Raw genomic sequence first — 25353 nt, 5'->3', positions numbered from 1 at the left:
GATGGATTTTCCTTAGGAGGAGGGGTTTGAAAAATAGGGGATGGACTAAGCACCACTAAACTTAAAGTATTGGCTCCCTCCATCACTTGTTGATTCACCTGCTCCATTTCACCACTTAGGACTTCAATAGAATGTTTCTCTCTTAAATCAATATTAATTGTAACTAAGTTATCACAAATTTCTTTCGAAGTGCTTAGCTATTCTTGCTTCTTCCTACTACGAGAGCGAGTCCACTTGACGAAAGGAGGGAGTTGAACTAAACCATGAACAAGGCATTCAGGTTCAAATCTCAACTTTAGTTTACTAGTAGTGGGAGAGGGAACAACTTGGTTAGCATTAAGAACAACCATGGGTGAACTAGGGCTAGCATGAACTTCTTAAACACTATGAGTCATTGATTTTGACTACCTTTTGTTTAGGAGCCATCATTCTATTCTGGTTAGGATAGGAAAGGTTCTAGCATGAAAGTCATCTTCTTCTAGTATGGTCTAGTCTATTACGAGTAAAGGGTAAGCCTCCACTTGTTCAATATAAGTTGAGTCAATAGTTTCTTCATTTTCTTCTTCAACTACTCCAAAGGTATCTAGTGAAAGATCAAAATACTTGATTTGAGCTAGTGATAATCTAGACCAAAACCTTCTCCTAACCTCAAAATCATCCTGAAAGTTAGCCTAGGAGTCTTCTAGATGAGGGACATGAAGAGAATATGAACCTAGCTTAGAATATCTTAGGGAAAATTCTTGCCTATCAAAGTTAGGTATGATGGAATAGGTCAATAGGTTCATGGATTTAATTTCAGCCTTAAGCTTCAGGGCATCATGAATTATCTTGTAACTATAATGTCTAAGTTCAATAGGGAATGTGTAGCCAAATCCTTTCCAAGATTTACAACTCTTTTCTACTTTAGCCAATTGTCTACATATTTTAATCAATACAAAAAAATCTAAGCAGTGTCGAAGCAATCTTAGGTGTTTTTCTTCATATCCTTCAACTCTTAGGTAAGTGAACTTTAGGGACCGAGTAAAGAAGCTACCATAAATGTCAATCAGTTGAGCGACTTCCTCTATTATTCTTGTGTTCTCTTTTCCCTGAAGCTTGAACACCAATTTGGCCAAGAAGGTATCTTGAACTATTTTGAAACCTTTTGGGTTATTTCTCTTTTGCAAAAGGGGATAGTATTCATAAATCAACATGATTTTATTCTAGTCTAGGGGAGGTAGACCCTTCCATTCTCTACCACAAGCCAAGATATAGTACAAATAGGAAGACATATAAAATCCAAAAGTTCCAAAAACTTGAAAAAGCTCCTCTTGAAGCCTAGTTGCTGTAATATTTGCCTAGTCAATACATTTATCTTCTCCCAAAATTGTTTGAATGAAAATGTACATCCGATTCTCCCAATGAAAGGCATTAGGGTTTCTTTTCACTCTATTCAATAATTTAATGACATGTTTAATCTTAGGAATCATATGTTCTCTGGTTAATGGATACAGAAGGTGGGAACCTCCTCTCTTAGATTTGAAAAGCCAACCTTAGCAATTGTATTATTAAACTCATTGACATCCATAGAGAACTATGTGTAGGAAGAGCTGATAATCCAATCCTCATAGACCTTGTGGGGAAGGATCCTCAATGCACCCATTACAACAACTCAATTGACATATACCAAGGCCTCACCATTAAAGGCAAAGATACATTTTTTAGCTACGTCACACCTATCTCTACATGCTAGGACTAATTCTGGGCAAGGAAAGACTTTAGGGAAGGTAGATTCTTGTAACAACCCACTCTCTGAAACCTTCTGGGATATAGATCCAAGCTTTGGGTTTTAACATCTACCTAATAGAATTTTCAGGGAACAAGCCACTACCAGTTCAGGGGTGGCCCAATAGGTTATCATACTTCTAAAAGAATGTAGTGGGATATGGTAGTGGAAGCACATTCCCCTTGAACCCCTCGGGTAGACTTGACATGAAATGGGCTTCTACTTGGGATGTAGGCCCAATATTGGCACAATTCGACAATTCCAAAGCCATGGCTAGAATGAAGATGGTGCAGCACCCCCCCAAGTCCTAGATCAAATTCAATTTCGATGGTTCAAGAATGATAGGAAATATGGTGGCAGGAGGTGTTTTTAGCAATAATATGGGAAATTTGGTGGTTGCATATACTAGAAACTATAGAGGGGGCTCAAACAATGAAGTGAAATCCTTGGCACTTCTGTGGGGTTTGAGAATTGTGAGAGCACATGGAATTAACAAGCTTTCCATTTAGGGAGACTTAATTTTAATTATTAACACTGTTAAGGGAGAGGGCATGAGCAGCTGGTGGATCAAAGTGATAATTGATGAAATCCACAAGTTGATGGAACAATTCCATGAGATCCACATGGAACACATATATCATGAAGGGAATGGTATAGTGGATGAGCTGGAAAAATATGACCATCATGTCAGTGGTTAATTGAATGGGAGGACATCAGATAGTTTCCATAATCAACTCAAGTTATGATGGAAAGGGAGTGTACTCACAATAGAGCCATATGAATCATCACAACGGGTGGTAGGTCTTCAATTATTCACATGGGCAGGAAGAAAAACCTCTTCATAAAGGGATTATTTGGCAAGATTATATGATGATTCACATTAATGATTCAATTTTCATGAGCTTTAAGTATAGTCGAAAAAGGACACAAAGAGTGTATTTGTTGAGATGTAAAAAACAAGCACTTGATGATAAAAAAAGATAAGTTGTTAAATTCCTACTCCACATACAGTTGGTGATGACCATTTATAGATAGAAAGGGACTACTAATGCATGCCACTGAGGGTGGGTTCTCAATTTTTGGGAAACCTTACAGACTTATGATGGTTTTTCATTGCCTTTTCCTTTTAATCTTGGGTACAATTCATTTAATATTCAGTAACTACCAAACCTACAACAAGGCTATGCCAAAAAATTCTAAAGAGTTGGTGGTTGAATTGGGTGATGACATGGGCACTAGTGATCATAGTGAACCTATAGGATTGGAGGCTTGCATCCACAAGAGCTAAGTAGCGATGGTTTATTTGCAGGAGGGTGGCCTATTACCATTTATGGAAGGGATGATGAAATATGATGAGAATGTCTCAATGCAGTTCTTTAATTTGTGGAATGAAAGGAAAGTGACAATCAACGGGACATGTTTCAAAATCTTGGAGGAAGTCATTGCAAAGGTTGGAGGGTTTATCCTGGAAGGCAAGAAATGATGCAAGCAGGCCAAAGTTAATGAGGAAACTAGTCTAATTTTTTTTTTCAAATTTAAGGAGGAATCAATGCGGATGAGAGGTGGGTTTTCAAGGGAAGACCTTCCTAAACCCTGGGATATCGTCTGCTATGTTATTATAAGATACATTGCCCTCAAAGTTTGGTTTCAGGTACTCTTATTACCATTTCCCCATTCTTAACCACTTTAGAAACTTGGATCATATTTCCTTTTTGTTTCTTTTGTTGCATTCTATGGAAGATTGTATATATAAGGCTAGGAGGAAAAAAGAGGAGGATAAAACCTTTTATCTCATCCATTAGGGGTTCATGAACAAACTATATATCTACTATCTTGTCCAAAACCTGTCGCTCCAGGTCAACCTGCTAGTTTTTGTCACCCCCCAAGTCTCTTTGTACCCTGGCCCTGGTCCTAGCCACAAGAAAACCAAGAGAACCCCTAGCCATGAGGTTAAAATTAGTCTCATTGATTTAGATACAGACACTAGCAAGTGTAAGCAGAGTGCCAAGAGAACTAGCAAACGCCTTTAGTTGGAAAATTCAATTCCCCCCCAAGCATGATTCTAGCTCTAAATCTACTAAAAGTGATGTTAAACCTACAAAAAGGAAGAGACTACCCTAGAACATGAAGCCTATCCCCAACCCCCCTAGCCCCTCTCACATTTATGACACCCTCGAAGCTACCCTAGCTAGAAGCATGGGATTAAGACATCACCTCCCCTAGGAAATATACTCCTAAAGGTAGGAGTAAAAAGGCAAGCATAGCCATGGCTAGAGCCAAAAAAAGGCTAGAATTGATAGAATTAAGCAATTGATGAGAGATCTAGCAAAAAATCATAGTGGTATCTACCAGAATTTTGACACTTTAGTGGAATTATCCACCAAATTCATGCATTCCTTGGCCACCACCCTTTACTTTTTGCAGGTGAATAAAGATGAGAAGGACCTGGCCAAGGAGAGCGAGATAACCTAATCCATTTATGAGTTCCTAGAGGGAGACTGGTTGAAGACGCTCTTGGAAAAACCAGTCAATGTGGAGGGGAAGCATGTGAACAAGGATGAGCATAGGGAGAAGAAGGATGAGGATCCTGGAAAGGAGGGTAGCTTGCCTTGGGTCTAGTTATTTTCTTTTTTACTATTATGTTGTTGTTTACTATGGGGGGGGGGGGGGGGGGGAAGACATCACCTCCCCTAGGAAAGATACTCCTAAAGGTAGGGGAAAAAAAGGCAAGCATAGCCATGACCAGAGCCACAACAAGGCTAGACTTGATAGGCTTGAGCAATTGATGAGGGATCTGGCAGACAATCATAGTGGTATCTGCTAGAAATTTGATACTCTAGTGGAATTATTAATCAAATTCATGCATTCCATGACCACCACCCTTTACTTTTTGTAGATGAATAAATATTAGAAGGACTTGGGCAAGGAGAGAGAGATAACTCAATCCATTTATGGGTTCCTGGTAGAGGACTAGTTGAAGACGCTCTTTGAAAAATTGGCCAAGGTGGAGGGGGATGATGTGAACAAGGACACGCGTGAGGAGAAGAAAGTGAGATCCTAGAAAGAAGGAGGGTAGCTAGCCCTAGGTCTGGTTATTTTATTTTTATTTTTATGTTGTTGTTTACTATTTACTAGATACCCTACGTGGTTTTATATTATATGTTTATGTCAATTTGTGGGACTGATAGTAACAATTTGTTTGAGTGTTGCTGGAATGTTTTTCAATTTTTCCTTTTTGCAAGTTTCAAAACTGATAGGTTTGTTGATTTGGCTCTAGATATTTTATGTTTTTTGAAGTTTAAAGTTGGTATCAATTAGATGACTGGGAGGTAACCTCTAAATGATTCTTCAACTTTTTTGTACTTTGGGGTCAGCCTTCCATCCTTTTGGCTACTATCTAATACTTCAAAAACATCTAGCTAATAACTTACCCATGTCTTCCTTTGCAAGGAAGGTGTCCTCAATATTACGAAAGAAACTACTTATGATAGATTCCTTAACCTTCTCAAGTAATTTAAGATCAAAAAAAACCATAGGAGGTAGGGTTAACCAGAAGAGAGCAAGATTAAAAGAATTCACAACTCTTAAAATAATGTAGGAAAAGAAATAACACCTAATAAGGAAGGGCAAGAAACTCACTGTGTTGGGTGCATGCAAGCTTTGCTGACAGAAATGCTTAAGCTGCCTTCATGTATCTCTAGACAAGACAAGGAAAATCCTTACTTAAAATAACAATGACAAAATGAATGAAAATGAGGTAACTTCTTTTAAAACATAAGACTTGGATCAAAAGCATGTGAATTGTTGACAAGACCAGTGAAGAGATTGGTACTTTCCATCATTAAAGGCTCATTTAGACTTCACACATACCGAAACATGTCTTTCCATTATTACCATTAAATCCCAATCAATATGTATCTTTCCTGTAGATCTCGATAAAGAAAAGTTATTCTTCATACCACCACTTGCTTGGACACGTGTTTCTGACGATATAAGATTTTTTGACCAAGCAAACATGAACCTTTGAACTACCAAAATAGTTCAAGGTTCAAGTTCAAAAGTCAAGAAATGTTGGAAACTATGCTCTCAAGACAAAAAAACTTAGAAATACGTGTGAACCTATGAAGTTTGAACAAGAAAGTTCATTGTTCAACTTTGACAATGAGCAAAAGTATCCGTGAGAACAAATGACTCTCCAAAACTTGAACTAACCTGACAGAAGAAGATTCGCGAACTTATGAACATTGAACCTTGAACAAGGTGTTCAATGTTCATGTTGAAGATTTTGTTAGATTGAAAACATAAAATCAAAGAGCACTTTACTGGCCAGTGTTTAAACTGAAGATTTCAATTGGAGATCTTTTCTTGAGAAATAAGCTTAAAACTACCATGATTATGAATACATATAGATGAACCATACATAGGTAACATAATTGAACTGATAAAAATATACAATTGACAATTTTTCCTAATTTATCGCTTATGGACATGAGTGACTTGCATAACTGAAAACATTAGGATAGGAAAACCTCACCCTCCTTTTGTTGCAATCTTTCCTGGTAATATTGCTTGTAAAGAGATAAGAGAGGACTGGCCTAACTTTCTAAAATTTTTTTTTATCACGAAATACACCCACTCCTCACACAAATAGAATGCAACACATTCATGGTAATGCCATCATGCAAAATGCCACATCAAATACTCCAGAGAGGACTCTCAACAACTTGCCACCACTTCACCTATTGTCATGATTGCTGAGCTCAATTTTATGGATTTTTATTAATAGAAAATTAAAAAGATCACCGGGAAAAAACACTTCAACCAATGAAAAATTAGGAATTTAACAAAGAAAATTATATTTTATTAGAAATTAATTTTACAACCATACTATATAGTAAATTTTTTACCTTTTTCATAGAAACTAAGGCATGAACTAATGAAAAAAAAGACTCAAAAGCTATAATATTTTCCTATAGATAGATAGGACTAACAATGGAGAGTAGACTTTACCATAAATTTGTTTGCATCAATTGAGAGTGGTATAATCTTAGATATCTATGATATGCATATCCAATTGCACTCACATAACATAGGAATTGAATTGAAGGGTCATCATAGGAATTCATTCAAGTGCAAGGATGGATTGAAGTTTTAAGCATATAATGAACATATGAAATCTTGTTGTGAGTTAGTATTACCTAGTGAAGTGTTCTTGAAGGGTCATCTCTCTACTTGAGGGTCTCCAATAGAATTTCATGATAAAAAATACTAATAGTGAATATTTCTTTTCTTTTTGGTATTTCTTGATACTTCAACGACTTGAAATTTTCTACTATAATAAGGTGTGAATACATGACAATGATTTTGTTCTTCTCACAGTCTTCAAATGCCAAAATTTTATTATTTCTAAGCATGTATGTTCATAGCCATGTTCCAGCAACAACAACAAAAATAGTAGGATATGTGAATCCATCATCATCTATCATCAGTTGTGCAAGATTTTTTTTACCTCTTACACAACATGCTATCCAATAATTTGATTCATCACCATTATCTTGTCTTGCAACTAATGCAAAGACATGTCCTAGTTGGAGAAGATTTGATAGATGGTCATGCTCAACTAAATGTTCCATGTCATCATTTTTTGACATAGGGCATGAAAGAAAATGGAGTAAGATAATGTGGAACCAATGTATCCACCCACTCACTCAACTTACATTGATCTTAATCGCACTAAAAATAACTAAGACAAAAGTTGTTGGAAATGTAGTATAAACTAGGTGACTAAGAGGGAGGGGGAGGGGAGGGGGGGGGGGGGGCGCGTGTGAATCATAAACCAATAAAACTTATACTTTAATTCACCAATTAAACCCTCACAATATAGTCTAATCTAATTGTATGTATGAATGACTGAAATTAGTAAAACATTCATAACACTTGACATAATATTTGGTAACCCAGAAAACTTCCAAATAGAAAGTAAAATTGGAGTGGGGATGATACCCACAAGATTTATGACTGCAGTATAAAGTTAGCTGTTACAGCTTACAATTGATCACTTTTGGTGATCTGCCCTATTAGTAGCAATAAGGACTATTAGGTCCACCTTGTGAGAGGATTTATACAATACAATTAAGTATGCACTTAGGAAATTTGTACAAGACTGCTAAGTCCACCTTGTTAGAGGATTTGATTGATGCACCTGTTAGGATGAACTGATAGTTGATCTTTGATTTGCAACTCTATTTATTGAATGAGATTCCTTTGATGTAAACTGATCACCTTTCTATGATAGATGCGACTCTTCTTTTCCTTATACTTCTTGTAGCCTTCTTCTAATTTGCACTCATACTACTTCTTAATTGTTACACATTTTTCTTTTGGATATGACAAGATGTATACCAATCCAAATCATTACCTTCTGTAGTTGGCTACAATACCAAATTCAACATAATTCACCAAGTCAGCTCATTGCTAAAACTTGGGTCCTGAAGACAACTTGGGTGATGTTTCTGACACTTGGCAATACTATCAACTTAGAAAGCTCTGGAACTCGGTTGAAACTAATAGATGGTCCACATTGATCACTCAAGAGTAGCTTGAACTTGGTTATTACTTGGTGACTTAGTGAACATTGAAGAACTCAGTATACATTGAAGGGCTTGACTAATATTGCAACTTGGTCAACACTACTTTCATTCTCCTTTGATAACACTACCAACTTAGTAGACATTGATAAGATCAGTGAACACTATCAAGTACACTTAACACTACATCCTACGTGGTTTATACTGATGAGCTTGGTAGACACTGTGAAACTTAGCTTGCACTACTTTTTGCTTATGGAGCTCGATAGACTTTGTGAAGCTTGACTTACACTGCATTCTACCTTTGAAGCTTGGTAGCAACTATAAATCTTGGTATACATTGCTAACTATATGTGAAGCTCAATAGAAACTATAAAGCTTGGTAACAATGTAATCAAACTGATTAAGTGTTTAGTCACTAACTGACAAATGATTTGACCATAAGGTCAACAATACCCCCTTTGGAATTAGTGACAAAAATACTTATCATACCAAAATATTGAATACTCAAAAATATAAGTAAAAAATCCCCCTATCCATATGCTTGGGTCTGTAAGTCAGTTTTGACTACTGGAACTACTGCTCGGTAAACTCTGACTATATATATCCCATTTCCCCCTTGATCTTATTTCTTATGAATATACATATCCCCCTTGATTTTGACACAAATGCCAAAAATCTATATTTATAAGGTAACACCAAAATGTGAAAGGAAATCACTATGTACCTTCAAAATTATGGACATGGTTTTGTCCCAATTCTTTTGCAAAAATTTTGAACTGTGCAAAGCTATCTACACTTCAACTGATATTTCCATCATGTGATTAGCTATAGAGAAGTTGTTGTCATGGATTAATGTTTTTGCATGTGCAATATGGTTTTTCATTACATCCATGTGGGGAATTATCATACCCTATATTTCTGCAAGTGTAGCCCTTATCTTGGCTTCTTCCCTCAACAACTCTTCTTGCAAGTTTGTCAAATATATGATCTTCGCAAAATGTGTAGAACTGATGCTAGGGTCAAGTGAAAAACAATGTGCACTTGCCTTCAAATAAACATCAAACATAGAAAACTTGTCCTTTATTTCTTTTTAAAAATTGGCAGTATCACTTAACTTAACAAATAAAGAAATAACATTATTTATAATTTTTTTAAAAATTTACAAGAATAGTGGACAACTCCACTTGATCAATGGCAATTTTTTGTGCCACCTTCTTCAAGACTTTGTTTTCAAACTTCCTTTATGTTCTCTATAGTATTTTTTCCTATCCACTCAATTCTTCATTAAATTTGTGAACAATTTCAACAAGTTGTTCCAATATGGGTTGCTTCTCATCAACCTCTATACTTAGTGTATAAACAAATATACCCTTAATGTCTTCAAGCACTTGATTTTTCTTCTTATTTTCTTCTTTGAGCTTCTGTTGTTTTTCCCTTTTCTTCCATAGATCTCCAAGGGTGTCCATTTGATCAGGAGTAAGATTGGAAAGATCCCAATCTTGTATAACTACATCCTCCTTAAGATCAATCTCTTCATTTGAGGCTTCTACCTCTTTACCCTTTTCTTTCCTTTACTCAATTCTTCAGTGCTCAGTTGAGGCTTAACCTCAACTACCATTGCACTGGCAATAGAAAAAATAGATGTAGAAACAATATTTCTTAATTTAGAAATAAAAGTAATAGAAAGAGAACTTAATTTTCCTTGCTAAGACTCTGTCAGCTGCTAAGAAGAGTAGAGCCTACTGCCCAATAGATGAAGTGATAGAAACCACACTCATCATTACACTAAGTAGAATTGCTCCAATAGTCAATTGGGTACTCAAAGGAAGAATGTTTACCTCAATTGACTCTGTAGTAGCCTTCTTTGAGCTCCATGACACTAAGGCTTTGCTCGGAGAGAGTGGGAGGGAGGCCATTACCTTTGCTGCTATATTCTCAAGATCCAAGTCTTGGTTGTCTTGAATGTTAGGAAGGCCCTCACTAATTTCATGATCATATATTTCATCTTGAACTTCATCATCATCTTTCTCCTCATCATCATTCTTTTCATGATCAATTTTCACAACCTCCTTAGTAGGCTTATGCAATCCATATATGTTTTTCCATGAAATTATGTTTGATTTCACAACTTATTCAATATCCTTTAATAGAATTAGGAATGCATTGAACTTAGGGGTCAACTTTTGTTTATTCTTCTTCAATGATTCCTTCACTTTCTTGTTAGAAAGATTTGACATAAGCTATCTCAAGGTTTTTCTCTCTGATGTCTCTAGTCACATTGACTGTATTTTCCCATTGAGGTGCAATTGGCTTCAGTATAATATCTAGAACTTGAGCAATTAACTCACTTAGAGAATACTTCCACTTTGCCATTTTTTCCACTAAGGCTTCTTCAATTTGCTTCTTCTCTTCTATGCTTCTAGTATCATATTTAAGAGACTTAAAGTATGACATACCTCCTCCTTCTGTTAGTCTTTTCAATATTTCTTCCAAGGTAGGGGAAAAATTTTGAAAGATAACTTGTTGCTCTTCTTCATCTTCTTCATCTTGTAATTTGAGCTTCTTCCTAGATTTTTTAGGTCTTATTGTGAATATTGTAGGAGAGGACCTTGTAGGCCTTGTGATTGTAACATTTCCTTTCTTCTTGGGAAGTTCTTCTTCTTCTGCATGTTCCTCTTCTCCTTCCTCTTCTTCTATGTCATCTCCTTTTCCTTCTATCAGCATAAGAGGGAAGCTATATTTCTCGCTTTCTATCAAAATATTCTCCACCTTCTTTCTTCCTCTCTTCAGGGCTTAAGGAAGCTTGATTTCCAAAGAAATCTTGGCCTTAGCTTCTTCATAGGTACCAAAGTATGGTGCATTGGGGTCCACTATATCATTTACAAGAGCCTCAATTATGTCTTTTGTATCATCAATGTTCACCTCATATCTAAGAAGTTTTACCCATGCTACCCTTGGCCTAACTACTTGTATATGCACCTTATCATAGTCCACAAAGAAGTATATATCTTGCTCATAATCATCAACTAGCTATTTGTGTATCTTGAATCGGTTCTACATTCTCTCCTTGAATGCCTCAAAGTATGCATCCATGATTCCCTCAAATTTTTCTCCCATTTCAATTATGAATTCATTAATCTAATATACAAAAAGTATATACTTCTTCCAAACTATAGTGCCCTTGGAAGGAAAGAATTTTTGTACATAAAAGAATAAACATGTCAAGACTGATCCAAACTTATAAGGATTAGTCTTTGATGCCTGTATGCTCTCCATATTTTTTCTTATCTAATTCAATTGAAGCTTGAAAAGGTTGAATGATAGATTGTTCTTGACCATTTTAAATGCTAAGTCAGCAACTTCACACAGAACATTGTTCAATCTGCTTGAACTATAAATTTTGTGGGAAATTACATGTATCCAAAATTTTATTTCCATGTCTATTACACCATTCAAATTTGAACGTACCTCTACCATCCCACTCGGCAAGAGTCTTCTTTTCTAGTTCAACCTGACCTAAGGTTTTGGTAGTTTTTGCCTTGTTGGTCATAGGTAACCCTATTATCCTATGAATCATATTTTTCATGATCAAAATAGGATAATCAAGCCATAGCTACATGTCATGGACTCAACTAAGAATATACCTAATCCACTTTCCATGAAAGTCCCTTGACATGTGCAAGATATGGGTCAAATCCTTTGCTTCCAAATGCTTATGCTTAGGTTTCAAACTTCCATCCACACACAACACTTCATATGCTTGGTTTAACTCTAGGGTTCATAATTCCTAAATTGAACATGGTAAAATGACCAAATGTCATGAATTAGGAGTACCTTAGGAGTGATTTGAGATTGTGCTCCAGCTGGGTCAAGTTCCTCTACAATTTTTGGACATAATTTGAATGTTGGGGCTCCCTGTTCAACACCTTGGACCAATATTTATGAACCTTTCTTCACCTTTCTATTGGAGGAAGATGCCATTTTGCTTGGTAATGCAAGGATAAGATTTGACAAATTTTCTCTGAATCACTTAGGGGCTCAAATATGCTCTTCACTCTTTTCTTTGAAATTCATGATGAAACAATAACCTTTAATTTCTTCCTTTTAACCAAATTTTGTCTTTGAGTCACCATTAATGTGACACATTCAGGTAGCTCAATAACAACTTGTCCAACTTGGCTAAGTCTTCAACACTTGGTAAGGTCTTCAAGTTAGAAAATTCTTCAACTTAGTAGAATCTCCAACTCACCAATTGTGTCTAAGCTTGGTTCAGTCCTACAACCTAACTTAGCTTGGTAAGGTCTTGTAACTTGACCTTGCTCAGTAAGGTCTTGCAACTCAACCTAGCTTGGTATGGTTTAAGATATCACTGCAACTGTCATCTAACTTGATGATCCTAGTGCATATGAAATACTAACTTAGATATTTTTTCTTGATGACTGGAACTAATATGAGATGTCTCCTTCTAAATCATAGTTCTAGTAATCTCCATAAATAACTAGTTTGAAATGGTTGAGTTACCCAACTCATTGACTTGGGTGTCATTTTCAAAACTCTGACTTGCATTCTTAGGAGATTTCCTTATCCATTGCTATCTCATTTGACTTTTGATATTATTAGCCTTTGCTTTCTTTTCATCTTCAACTCTTCCTGAGTTCATGTAGTTCTTGGCAAGATGTCCAAGTTCTGTGCATACAAAACATCTCTTTGTAGTATTTCTCTTCCTCATGTGATGTTTTATGCAATTCTCTCCAATGTGCCCATACTCACCACAATAGTGACATCTGCACCATGTGTTATAATCCTAACCAAATATAGCTTTGACAAATTGTTTTTCTGGGTTCCATTTCTTAGTTTTGCATTATGAAGATTTGTGCCCTTGTTTGTTACAATTAAAACAATTTCCTTCAAACTTAGATTTCATTGTGCATTCACTTGCTCTATGTCATGATTTGTTACAACTATAACACTTTCTAGTGAAATTTGATTTACCATTTCTCCAACACTTATTTGATGTATGCCTTATCTTTCCACAATGATTACACTTAGGTCTTTTATTCTTTTGAGCTCCTTGCTGAGACAACTCACCCTCTTTTGTGTATCCTAATCCATCTTTGCCTTTATGTCTAAATTGATTTTTCTCATTTAGTTGATTCATGCTTTCTTGAGATTTCATCATCATTTCATTGGTTTTCTTTTCCATACTAAGATCATCCTGTAATCTTTCATTTTCTGTCCTTAAGTTGATAAGCTCTTGATTTGCACCATTGAGTTGATCAACCAAATTCGCTTGCTAAAGAGATAGTTGATGAATATCATTGCCTTTTCTTCTATATTTTTAGTTAGCAATCTCTTTTCTTCTTTGGTTTGGTCCTTTTGTTCCATTTTTTCACACATTCTTACTAACTAAATTTCTTGCTCTCTTTTCAATTTTTTGACTTCATCATGTAGAGAGAGATTCTTCTCAAGTAGGTCTTTGATTGTTGCATCAACTTCATCTAAACCTCTATCTTGGAAAATGTCTTCAATTCTCTCTTTTGTGTAGAGATTTTCATTTAGTTGTGTTGCAAGATCTTTTCTTATTTTCAAGGATTGAGAGAGTTGTTCTTTCATTTTATTGAATTGATCCATGGCCAATTGTAGGTCCAAATTTTTATTCTCAATAGATTTCTCCAATTTATACACTTCCATTGCTTTTGATCTTTTCTCAAGTTGCTAAAATTCTGATGTGAGAACCAATGCTTTGATACCAATTGTTGGAAATGTAGTATAGACTAGGTGACCAAGAGGGGGGGGGGGGGGGGGGATTAGGAACCAATAAAAACTTATACTTTAATTCACCAATTAAACCTTCACAATATAGTCTAATCTAATTGCATGAATGAAAGAGTGAAAGAAATAAAACACTAGAAACAATATTTGGTAACCCAAAAACCTTCCAAATAGAAAGTAAAACTGGGGTGTGGATGATGCCCACAAGCTTTATGACTATAGTATAAAGTTAGTCTATTAAATATTACAATTGATCACTTTTGGTGATCTTCCTTGTTAGGAGCAATAAGGGTTGCTAGGTCCACCTTGTGAAAGGATTTATTCAATACAATTAAGTATGCACTCGATTAGGAGATTTGCACAAGACTATTAAGTCCACCTTGTTAGACGATTTGAGTGATGCACATGTTAGGATGAACTAGTAGTAGATCTCTAATCTACAACTTTGTTTGCTAAAGGAGATTACTTTGATGTAAACTAATCACCTTGCTGTTATAGATAAGACTTTTCTTTTCCTTATACTACTTGTAGCCTTCTTCTAATTCACACTCATACTGCTTCTTACTTGTTACACATTTTTCATTTGGATATGACAAGATGTATTACATATATACCAATCCAAATCATTACCTTCTAGAGTTTTCTATAATACCAAATTCATCATAATTCACAAATTCGGCTTACTATTGAAACTTGGCTCTTGAAGACCACTTAGGTGATGTTTCTAACACTCAAAAACACTATCAACTTGGCAAGATCTGGCACTTAGTTTACACTGATACATGATCCATATTGATCACTCAGGAGTAGCATGAATTTGGTTATCACTTGGTGACTCGATGAACACTGAAGAACTTGTAGACACTGAATGTTAGTTTGTGGTGACTAAGCAGGGAAATACTGTACAAAAAATAAATTTGGGCCCTATTTTATCAGGATTTTGGGCTGACATGTAATAATTAATTTTAACCCCAAAGAAATAAAAATACTTGTATAAAAGAGCTTAGGGTTAGGGATTCTTTCATAATGTGTGATGCAAAAATTGCCTCTTGCAACAGTATTGAGATGTAAGGGATTATAGATTGTAATCAAGTTGTAATCATAGGATTGTAATAATATTGGACTTGTTGTTTGGTGGACCTAGCCTAGGGATTGGGTGAACCACATTAAATCTTGGTGTCTTGTGTTCTCTTTTATGTGATCTATTATTTTCTGATATTATTTATATTTGCATGCAATTGCTATTTATGTCTATGGTTTATCCTAACAAGTGGTATCAAAGAGAGGTATTTTTAGTTATTTTCTATAGGAAAGTCTCATGGTTGAGTGGGAGTCTCATAGTTGAGTGGGAGCGATGGAAAACATGTGTAAGTTGAGGGTTGACACATTTAATGGGTAGGACTTTCAATAATGGAAGATGAAAATAGAGGACTATCTCTATTAGAAGGATTTATGGAAGTTGTTGGATGTAAAAACTAAGAAATAGGGAACTATGACAAATGAGGACTGGGATATTTTAGATAGAAAGACACTTGGAAGCATTTGATTATGCCTAGAACCATCAGTGACATTTAACATTACAAAAGAGAAGATGACCAAAGAGTTGATGGAAACCTTAGTGAAATTGCATGAAAAGCCCTCCTCTTCAAATTAGGTATTTCTCATGAAGCATTTATTTAATATGAAAATGGAAAAATGTAGATATGTTGCCAATCATTTAAATGAGTTTTAATATTGTTACTAGTCAGTTATCATATGTGGGTATTAATTTTGATGAAGAAATTAGGGCTCTCTTGATTTTGTGTTCTTTTTTTGAAAGCTAGAATGACTTGGTAATCGATGTGAGTAATTCTGTTTTTGGATCTAATACTCTCAAATATAATGATGTGATCAGTGTTATTTTGAGTGAGGAAACTCATAGGAAAACCTTAGGTGGATCTACATCAGGAAGTGCTTTGAACACACAAAGTAGAGGCAAAATGACTGAGAGAGGAAATAATTTTGAAAATCATGGGAAATCAAGAAGAAAGTCAGAGGGGAAGAGGTCTCAATCCAAAGGACCAAGAGATTGCTAGTACTGTGTTAAAACAGGGCATAAGAAGAAAGATTGTTGGACTCAAAAGAATAATGAAGGAGATAAACTAGAAGGGAAAAAGGATGCAAATGTGGTAAGTAACAAATCCAAAGAGGATGCTTTTCTTCTATCTTTAAGAGCGTTAATGACTCATGGGTTTTAGATTCTGGTGCTTCATTTCATGCTACACCTCATAGAGGTTATTTCATTGATTATGTCCAAGGGGATTTTGGGCTTGTTTATTTGGGGGATAATGAACCCTGTTAGATTGTTGGAAAGGGAAAATTTAAGATTAAGTTGCAAAATGCGAATCATTAGCTACTACATGAGGTAAGACATGTACCAAGGCTGAGTAGGAATTTAATTTCAGTAGGACAACTCAGGGATGAGGGCTATGTAGTTAGTTTTAATGATAAAAATTGGAAGGTTTCAAAAGGGTCCTTTGTAGTAGAAAAAGGTGTGAAAGTAGGCACCTTATATATTTGTACAGGTCATATTGTTCTTTCTACTTTGATTGTTTAAGAGAAAAATGAATGTTTAGGAACAGTTTTTGTAGTTGAGTAGGGAGAACAAATAGTTTTTGTAGATTTTGATACAACACTATGGAACAATAGACTTGGGCACATGAGTGAGAAAGGTACGAAAGTACTTCATTCAAAGCAAGTTTTACCAGTTTGAAATGTGTCAATATGGATTTCTATGAAAGTTACGTGTATGGAAAACAAAAGAGGGTGAGTTTTGTGAAGATTGGGAAGGAAAATAAAAGTGAGAGATTAGAGCTTGTGCATATAGATGTATGGGGACCGGCTTGCGTATCTTCCCTTGGTGGCTCTCATTATTATGTTACATTTATTGATGATGCAACTAGAGAAGTATGGGTTTATTTTCCTAGACAAAAATTTGATGTATTTGAAACTTTTAAGAAATGGAAATACTTGGTTGAGAATGAAATTGGTAAGAAATTAAATGTCTCAGATCTGATAATGGTGGTGAGTATTGAACTTTTGAAGTTGAAGATTATTTCTCCACTAATGGTATTCATAGATAGAAAACTGTTCCAAGGACTCCATAGGAAAATGGAGTGGTTGAACACATGAACAAGACTATAATGGAGCGTGCAAGGAGCATGAGGTTACATGCTAGGTTACTCTTAAATTTGTGGGTAGAGGCTATCAATACTATTATATATTTGATTAATAGAGGTCCCTCTACACCTTTGGGTTGTGGTATTCAAGAGGAAGCATGGGCTAGTAAGAAGGTGAGTTATTATTTTCTCAAAACCTTTGGTTGTGAAGCATTTGGTCATATAGATTCTGAAAATAGAACTAAGTTGGAAGCTAAGTTAAAGAAATGTACATTAGTTGGATATGGCATTGATTAATTTGGTTATAGGTTTGGGGATTTTGAAAATTGTAAAATTGTAAGGAGTAGGGATGTCATATTCAATGAGAAAGTGTTGTACAAAGATCTATTGTAGCAACATGAGAAGAAAGAAAATGATTATGTAGTGATGGATGATACTCCAAAAGATGATGTTCCAAAAATTCCTCATGATGTGCAACAACTACAACAACAAATATTACACACACTAGTGAATGTTAGATGGTCAACAAGGCTAAGTAGACCTCTAGAAAGATTTTCTCCTTCTCTGTATTCTATTTTACTTATTGATGCTGGTGAACCTAAATGTTATGATGAAGTTGTGTAGGTGGATACTAAAATTTAGTGGGGGTCTACAATGAAAGACAAAATGGACTCTTTGCTGAAAAATAAGACATGGGATTTATGAATGTTGCCTGCAAGTAAAAGGGATTTATAGAATAAATGGGTTTACAAGTTAAAAGAAGAGGATGGAGGTAAGAAAATATTTAAAGCTAGGTTAGTAGTAAAAGGATTTGCACAAAAAAATGGCATTGATTTTGATGAGATATTCTCTCCTATTGTTAAAATGACTTCTATTCGTATTGTTTTAAGTATTGTGGCTACTAAAGATTTGTATTTGGAGTAGCTTGATGTTAAAATGACCTTTATTCATGGTGATTTGGATGAGGAGATATATATGGCTCAGCCATAGGGATTTAAGGTCAAAGGTAAGGAGAACTTAGTGTGTAGATTGAAGAAAAAGTTTATATGGCTTGAAGCAAGCACCTCGACAATGGTATCTAAAATTTGATAGTTTTATGTATAAGCATGGATATAGTAGGTGTCATTTAGATCATTGTGTTTACTTTAAGAGGTTGGATGATGAAAACTAGATTATTTTATGTTTATATGCTGATGATATGCTTGTAGTTGGGTCTAACATGGATCACATCAAGGGGCTAAAATGCCAGTTATCACATGCATTTTCTATGAAGGATTTGGGGGTAGCAAAAAAAATCTTTGGTATGAAGATTTGTAGAGATAAAAAGAATAGGAAATTGACATTATCTTAGGTTGATTATATTGCAAAGGTGTTGCAATGTTTCTCTATGGAGAATGCTAAACCTGTCAGCACACCTTTACCTGGTCATTTGAAGTTGACTAAGGAGATGTGTCCCAAGACACACAAAGAGGAAGATAAGATGTCTAAGGTAACTTATGATTCAGCTATAGGAATCTTGATGTATGCTATGGTGTGTTCAAGGATAGATATTTCAAATGTAATGGGAGTCGTTAGTAGGTATATGACTCATACAAGAATTAAACATTGGAATGTAGTCAAATCAATTCTCTAAATTTTTAGAGGAACATCTAGTCAGTGTTTAACTTTGGGAGCTTTGCTACTGATTTATAGGATATGTTGACTTAGATTTGGTAGGGGATATTGATACTAGGTGGAGTTCTATAGGTTATATATTTACTATTGGTCGGGCAATAGTGAACTGGGTTTCTAGGTTATAGAAGGTTAATGCTTTATCCACTACAGAGGTAGAGTATGTTGCTACTATAGAGGCATCCAAGGAGATGGTATGTCTTTAGTTCTTCTTGGAAGAATTGGGACACCCCCAAAAGGATAATTATTTGTTTACAAATAGATAGAGTGCCATTCATCTTGCAAATAATTTAGCTTTGCATTCAAAGACAAAACACATTTAGTTACAATACCATTTCATTCAGCTAGTTTTGGATGATGGATAGTTAAAGCTAGACAAGATACATATAGATGACAATCCAATGGATATGTTTACAAAGGTAGTGACAAGGGAGAATTTGAACTCCTGTTCAACTTTGGTTGGTCTTCTAGACTAAATAGCATAAAAGAACAACAGAGTCCAGGGTGGTTTGATCCAGTGGGAGCCTCATCGAGTAGCGACATAGGTACAAGATCAGTATCTAAGTGGGATATTGTTGTCTAATGTGGAGCCTGATCAGTCCCCAAGTGGGATATTGTTACTTTGTGGTGACTGATCAAGGAAGTATTATACATCATAATTCTTTGGGGCTCATGGCATCGCCCCTAAGAAAATTTTGGGCCTTATTTTATTAGGATTTTGGGCTGACATGTAATAATTGATTATAACCCTAAAGTGGTAAAAATAGTTGTATAAAAGAGCTTAAGATTAGGGATTGTTTCATAACATGTGATGTGAAAATTTCTTCTTGTGGTGGTATTGAGCTATAAGGGATTATATATTGTAATTAGGTTGTAATCATTAGATCGTAATAATATTGGACTTGCTATTTGGTGGATGTAGCCCAAGGATTGGGTGAACCACACTAAATCTTGGTGTCTTGTGTTCTCTTCTGTGTGATCTATTATTTTTTGATATTATTTATATTTGTATTTAATTATTATTTCTATTTGTGGTTTATCATAACACTGAAGGGCTCGGTTGATACTGCAGCTTAGTCAACACTAGCTTCATTCTCCTTCATTAACATTGCAGCTTAGTAGAAATTGATAAGATCAATTAACATTATAGAGCTTGGTTAACACTACATCCTACATGGTTTACACTGATGAGCTTAGTAGACATTATAAAGCTTAGCTTGCACTGTTTTCTACTTATGGAGCTCGATAAACTTTGTGAAGCTCAACTTACACTGCATTCTACCTTTGAAGCTTGGTACTAACTATAAAGATCAATATACACTACTAACTATATGCAAAGCTTGGTAGCAATGTAATAAAATGGATTAAGTGTTTAGTCACTAACTAACAAATGATTTGACCATAAGGTCAAAAAAAGTAAGCTAGCTATTATGTCCAAATGCTCCATGTACTACTACTAGAACTATAAAATGAATGCATCTTTGGAGAATTGTTCACTGTAGCATAGTCCAATCTACCATCTAAGGATTCCTCTTCAACCAACCAAAAGAACCTACACACAATGAATCAATAGTCACCCCCTATGGTAATGCAAATGTACACCAAATAACTATGCTATGAGCATCAAGAAGTTCTGCACCTAAAATCTCCATTTCCTCCTTAACTAGCTATAACTCTCTTTGCACATGCCCCTGCTCTACCATTCTCCCCTTTCTCATACCCAAATTCAAAAAAAAACAAAATATGAGGGAAAGTCCTCTCTACATGCATTCTACACAACCAATAAAATATGTGAACATTTTTTAATTGACCTATGTAGTTATTTGACCAAATGAGATTCCTATCCATACCAATATCATGTTCATGAAAGAACTCAAAATAATGTTGGAAAAAATCATGAGAGTGATATCTATCATCACTTTTATAAAAGTTGTACTCTTTGATTATCTTTCAATTTTCTTTTGCACTATTAAGGGCATGTCTAAATGTTATGTGGAAAAAAATAACAAGATGAATGGAGTTGTAATATTTAGATTTCAATAACTGATATAATTGTGCCAATGGGGAAAGTGTCCTTACACATTTTAAATTGTTGATCCAACCACTGGGACCTATGACTATTCCTCGCATACTTGTAAATTTTTTTTCTTAAAATCTGACATAAAATTAGCCACACACATTTCTTTTGCAAGCGACTCACATCTAGAGTCTTCATCTCCACTCTTCAATGTGTATTTCACTATTTCATATACCTATTTTGAAACTATTATCTTTCCAAGATCTTCTTCGCACTCCTCATCAAAACATGTAATAATTTTTTATAACCACCACATTGTAAGAACTTATCATTTATATAAAAGAAACAACCATCATCTCTAGAACATAGGAATTTATCTAGTAACTCTCTTGATGCTTTTGGAAGCCCACTAGCACTACAAATTTCTAACATTTATTTAGTATGAAAAGTAGCATGGATGGAGTATAATAGTTCATGGTCGATAGAAAAATCCACATGATATTTGCAACAATATGTATTTCAAATCTTAAGTGGTACACAATAAAATAACTTCATTGATTTAGAATCATTTTGTGATATATGCAATGTTGTATGAGTCCCACAAAATTACTTGAACAACATTTTTTGACTTACCTCAAAATAATGTTTTTGGTTATAGGGTGTGGTTTTATTCCCAATTATAAATTTCAAAACATCCTTCACATTTGGTGACACTCTTGAGCTAGAGTGTCAAAATTGTGCAATTTCTTCCTTCACATTGTTGGTTAGTGTTGGTCATTTCCCCCCCATTCAACCCATCATTAATATCTGAGCCAAGAGGTCTTCAATGGGCTAGATTCTTTGTTTTTGGTTAACATCACATGAAAGTTGGTGGCTAACATTTTTTGTTGGCTCGGTTTGTTGTTGGCCAGGTTGACTCATGCTATGGTGATCAACGACTCTCATGTTTTTGTGAGCTATCTTCCCATCTTCTTGAAAGCATGAGATGCTGCTACACATCACCATTCTGAAATTCCCTCATCCCATAGTGTCTCTATGAGACTTTGAAGCCCAAAATTGTGTCACACTACCATGTGTTGACATTTTAGCATTTCTTCATATGCCAGTGTCTTTGCAAGGCTCCAAAGTCTAGAATTGCGCCATGTGGCAGGGGTCCCTAAATTTCATGCTATCTATTTCCTTTTTTGGGAGATGTCTCCTCATGACATATTAGCCATCCATCTCAAAGAGAGGATTTGCATTGATGGTGGTGACTTAATCTCTTATTAGGGTGATTCTTACTACATCTAGGTTGTTCATCTTGAGGGAAAATCTACATTGATGACCAACATTTATTTTTGGGAAAATTAGATTCCCCCACACCTCCCCCCCCCCACATGGTCAGCCCTACATGTTGTAGGTGGATAATACATCATGATATCCTTCCCTGCAACCTTGTTTATCCATGGTATGTCATTGGGGCTAGTTCTTCAACATTGAGCAACTTCTTGGACCTTGTTTCCATGGCACAAATGCACTCCATGCCTCTTTAATGCATGCAATGATCATATATTTAGTGATTTGATCTCTTGCAACTAGGTGCACTTGTTTTTGTCTCTTCCTATCACTTCTAGTAGCAGATCGTACTTCACGATCATATTTCTTTCCTATTCTCAATTATTTCTCTCCTCTGCAATCCAACTCCACCTAGTTGGGGGTTGATCTTGAAGTTAAATTAGAGTTATTCTTGAACTCTTTAAAAGATATTTGTAAATATTTCCTAAGGGTTCTTCTCTGCTTGTATTTTGCAACAACATTATGCTCTGAAACTTTTTCTTTCCATTAATGAAATAACTCTATTTCTTACCTCTTCTTGCTCATCCATGGACATCAAGCAATCTACCCCTTCATCAGAAGATCATGAGTTGCAATAGAGTAAATGGAGATCCATACCATACTAGTAGCTCCCAAGGAGGTGGCTCATGAGCATCATGAGGAAAAGATGGAGATTATTTCTTCACAAAAGGAGGAGCCATTTCTAAAGTAGTTAGATACCAAGGTTGTAGAGCACAATAATAAGGTCAAGGCTGATTTTTTAGACCAAGTTCCATCGAGAGGATGCCCTGACATCTAGCTTTGTAATAAATCAACATGTTGCCCTTGATCATGCTTACTTTTGAGCATGAGGGTGAGTTTCCAAACAGTGAGCAAGTATATCTTACTTAACAAGGTAATGCCCTAGTGTTGGAAAGCTTCATTATTTTTAGCATTGGGAAGAAGATATTCCATGCAAAAACATGTTTGTTATGCTTTCTGATCTTCTTAGTTGCCCACATGCATGAGAGAAGAAACCAACATGTGAGGAAGGACAACTACTTCAACAAACTAGTCAATGACTTTGTTGATTTTTTGCATTGTAAATACTCATACATAGTAGAGTAGGTGTTTTCCATCTTTCATAAAGTGCATGAGCATAGCTATTCCCTCTTGAATATAGTAATTTTTGTAGTTTTCTAGTTTCAGAGGTGGATTTTTATGAAGTTGTAGGTGGGACAATGTGTCATTCTCTTTGGTGACTCTATGCCCAATGGATTGCTTAAGGCCATTGGTATATGCTTAGCAAGAAAGCATCCCCTCTGAGTCACCAAGAATGTTGGCCATTTTTTCCCCTCATTCAAGCCACCAATGATATTTGAGCCAAGATATCTTCAATGGGCTAGATTCTTTGTTTTGGGTTAACATCATGCTAAAGTTGGTAACTAACATTTTGTGTTGGCTCAGTTTGTTCTTGATTGGGTTAACTCATGTTGTGGTGATCAATGACTCTCATATTTTCATGACATATCTTCCCATCTTCCTGAAAGTGCAAGATGCTACCATGTGCTACCATTTTGGCATTCCTTCATATCGTAGTGCCTCCACAAAACTCCAAAGCCCAAAATTGTGTCATAGTGCCATGCGTTGACATTTTGATATTTCTTGATATGCCAGTGTCTTCGTAAGGCTTTAAAGTCTAGAATTATGCCATGTGGTAGGGGTCCTCACCTTTTGTGCTATCTATTTCCTTTTTTGGGAGGAGTCTCCTTATGACATCTTAGCTAGCCATCTTGAAGAGAGGATTTGCATTGATGGTGGTGACTTAATCTCTTATTGGGGAGATTTTTGATGCATCTGGTTCATTCATCTTAACGAGAAGATCTACATTGATTACCATCATTTTCTTTTGAGAAAATAAGATTCCCTCCCCCCCCATGGTCAACCTTGCATGTTACAAGTGGATAACAAGTCATGATATCCTTCCCCATAGTTTTGTTTGTCCATGACATGCCATCATGACCAGTTCTTCAATGTTGAGCAACTTCTTGGCCCTTGTTTCCATGACATTAATACATAGCATGCCTCTTTAATGCATGCAATGATTAGATTTTTGGTGATTTGATCTCTTGTGGCTAGGTGCACTTATTTTGGTCTCTTCTTGTCACTTCCAGCAGCAAATCACACTTCACAATTAGATTTATTTCTGATTCTCAGTTATTGCTCTCCTCTACAATCCATCTCCACTTGGTTGGGGTTTGAACTTCAAGTTAATTAGAGTTATGCTTGAACTCTTTAAAATGAATTTGTAAATATTTTCTAAGGGTTCTTCTCTACTTGTATTTTGCAGCAACATTATGCTTTGCAACTTTTTCCTTCCATTAATGAAATAGCTCTATTTCTTACCTCTTCTTTCCATTCATTATTTGTGCATGTTTATTGCCTTGTAGTGAATGTTTCTTTTCTAGTTTTTAAGGTTTTCATGTTGTGTTCAATTTATTGGTGAAGTGTTGTGTTTTGAAGTTTACCCTTTCTTTCAACATTTAATCAATTCCAAACCTAAATAGAGTTGAGATTTGTGTATTGGAGTGTTTCATTGATGTTTTGTGCAGTTGTGGGTAGAGTTGTTACCATAATTTTATCATGGTGTATCACCTTCCCTTTTAGTATTTCAATTTATGCTCTCTCTCTCTCTCTCTCTCTCTCTCTCTCTCTCTCTCTCTCTCTCTCTCTCTCTTCCTCTCAAGTAGTAGTTTAGATTCACCATGATAGTAAGGAAGCTGACCTTCTCTAGAGATTCAAACTCAGAGCGCAATTCCCACATTTGGAGGTCATTTCCATGTTATATAAGGTTTCTTGACGGTTACCTCAAGAAAGGGTGCAGACTTTCATGTTAATAGTTAGCTTCTTATCAAAATGTGGAACTCTCCCACCATAAGCCCATGTATTATTTTGAAGAGGATCATCAAGTCTCTCTCTTTTTTGAAGTACTCTATTGAAAGTTTTAGAACTTATGTTGAAGTCAACACAACTTTGTCTAATAAAATCTAGACTTTCTCAAATGATGACTTACCAAGGAATTTGTAA

This window comes from Cupressus sempervirens, chromosome 11 (genome assembly GCF_028749045.1).
Source record: "Cupressus sempervirens isolate cs-2001-9-10 chromosome 11, ASM2874904v1, whole genome shotgun sequence".
Classification (NCBI taxonomy): domain Eukaryota; kingdom Viridiplantae; phylum Streptophyta; class Pinopsida; order Cupressales; family Cupressaceae; genus Cupressus; species Cupressus sempervirens.
This window is presented reverse-complemented; position numbering follows the sequence as displayed.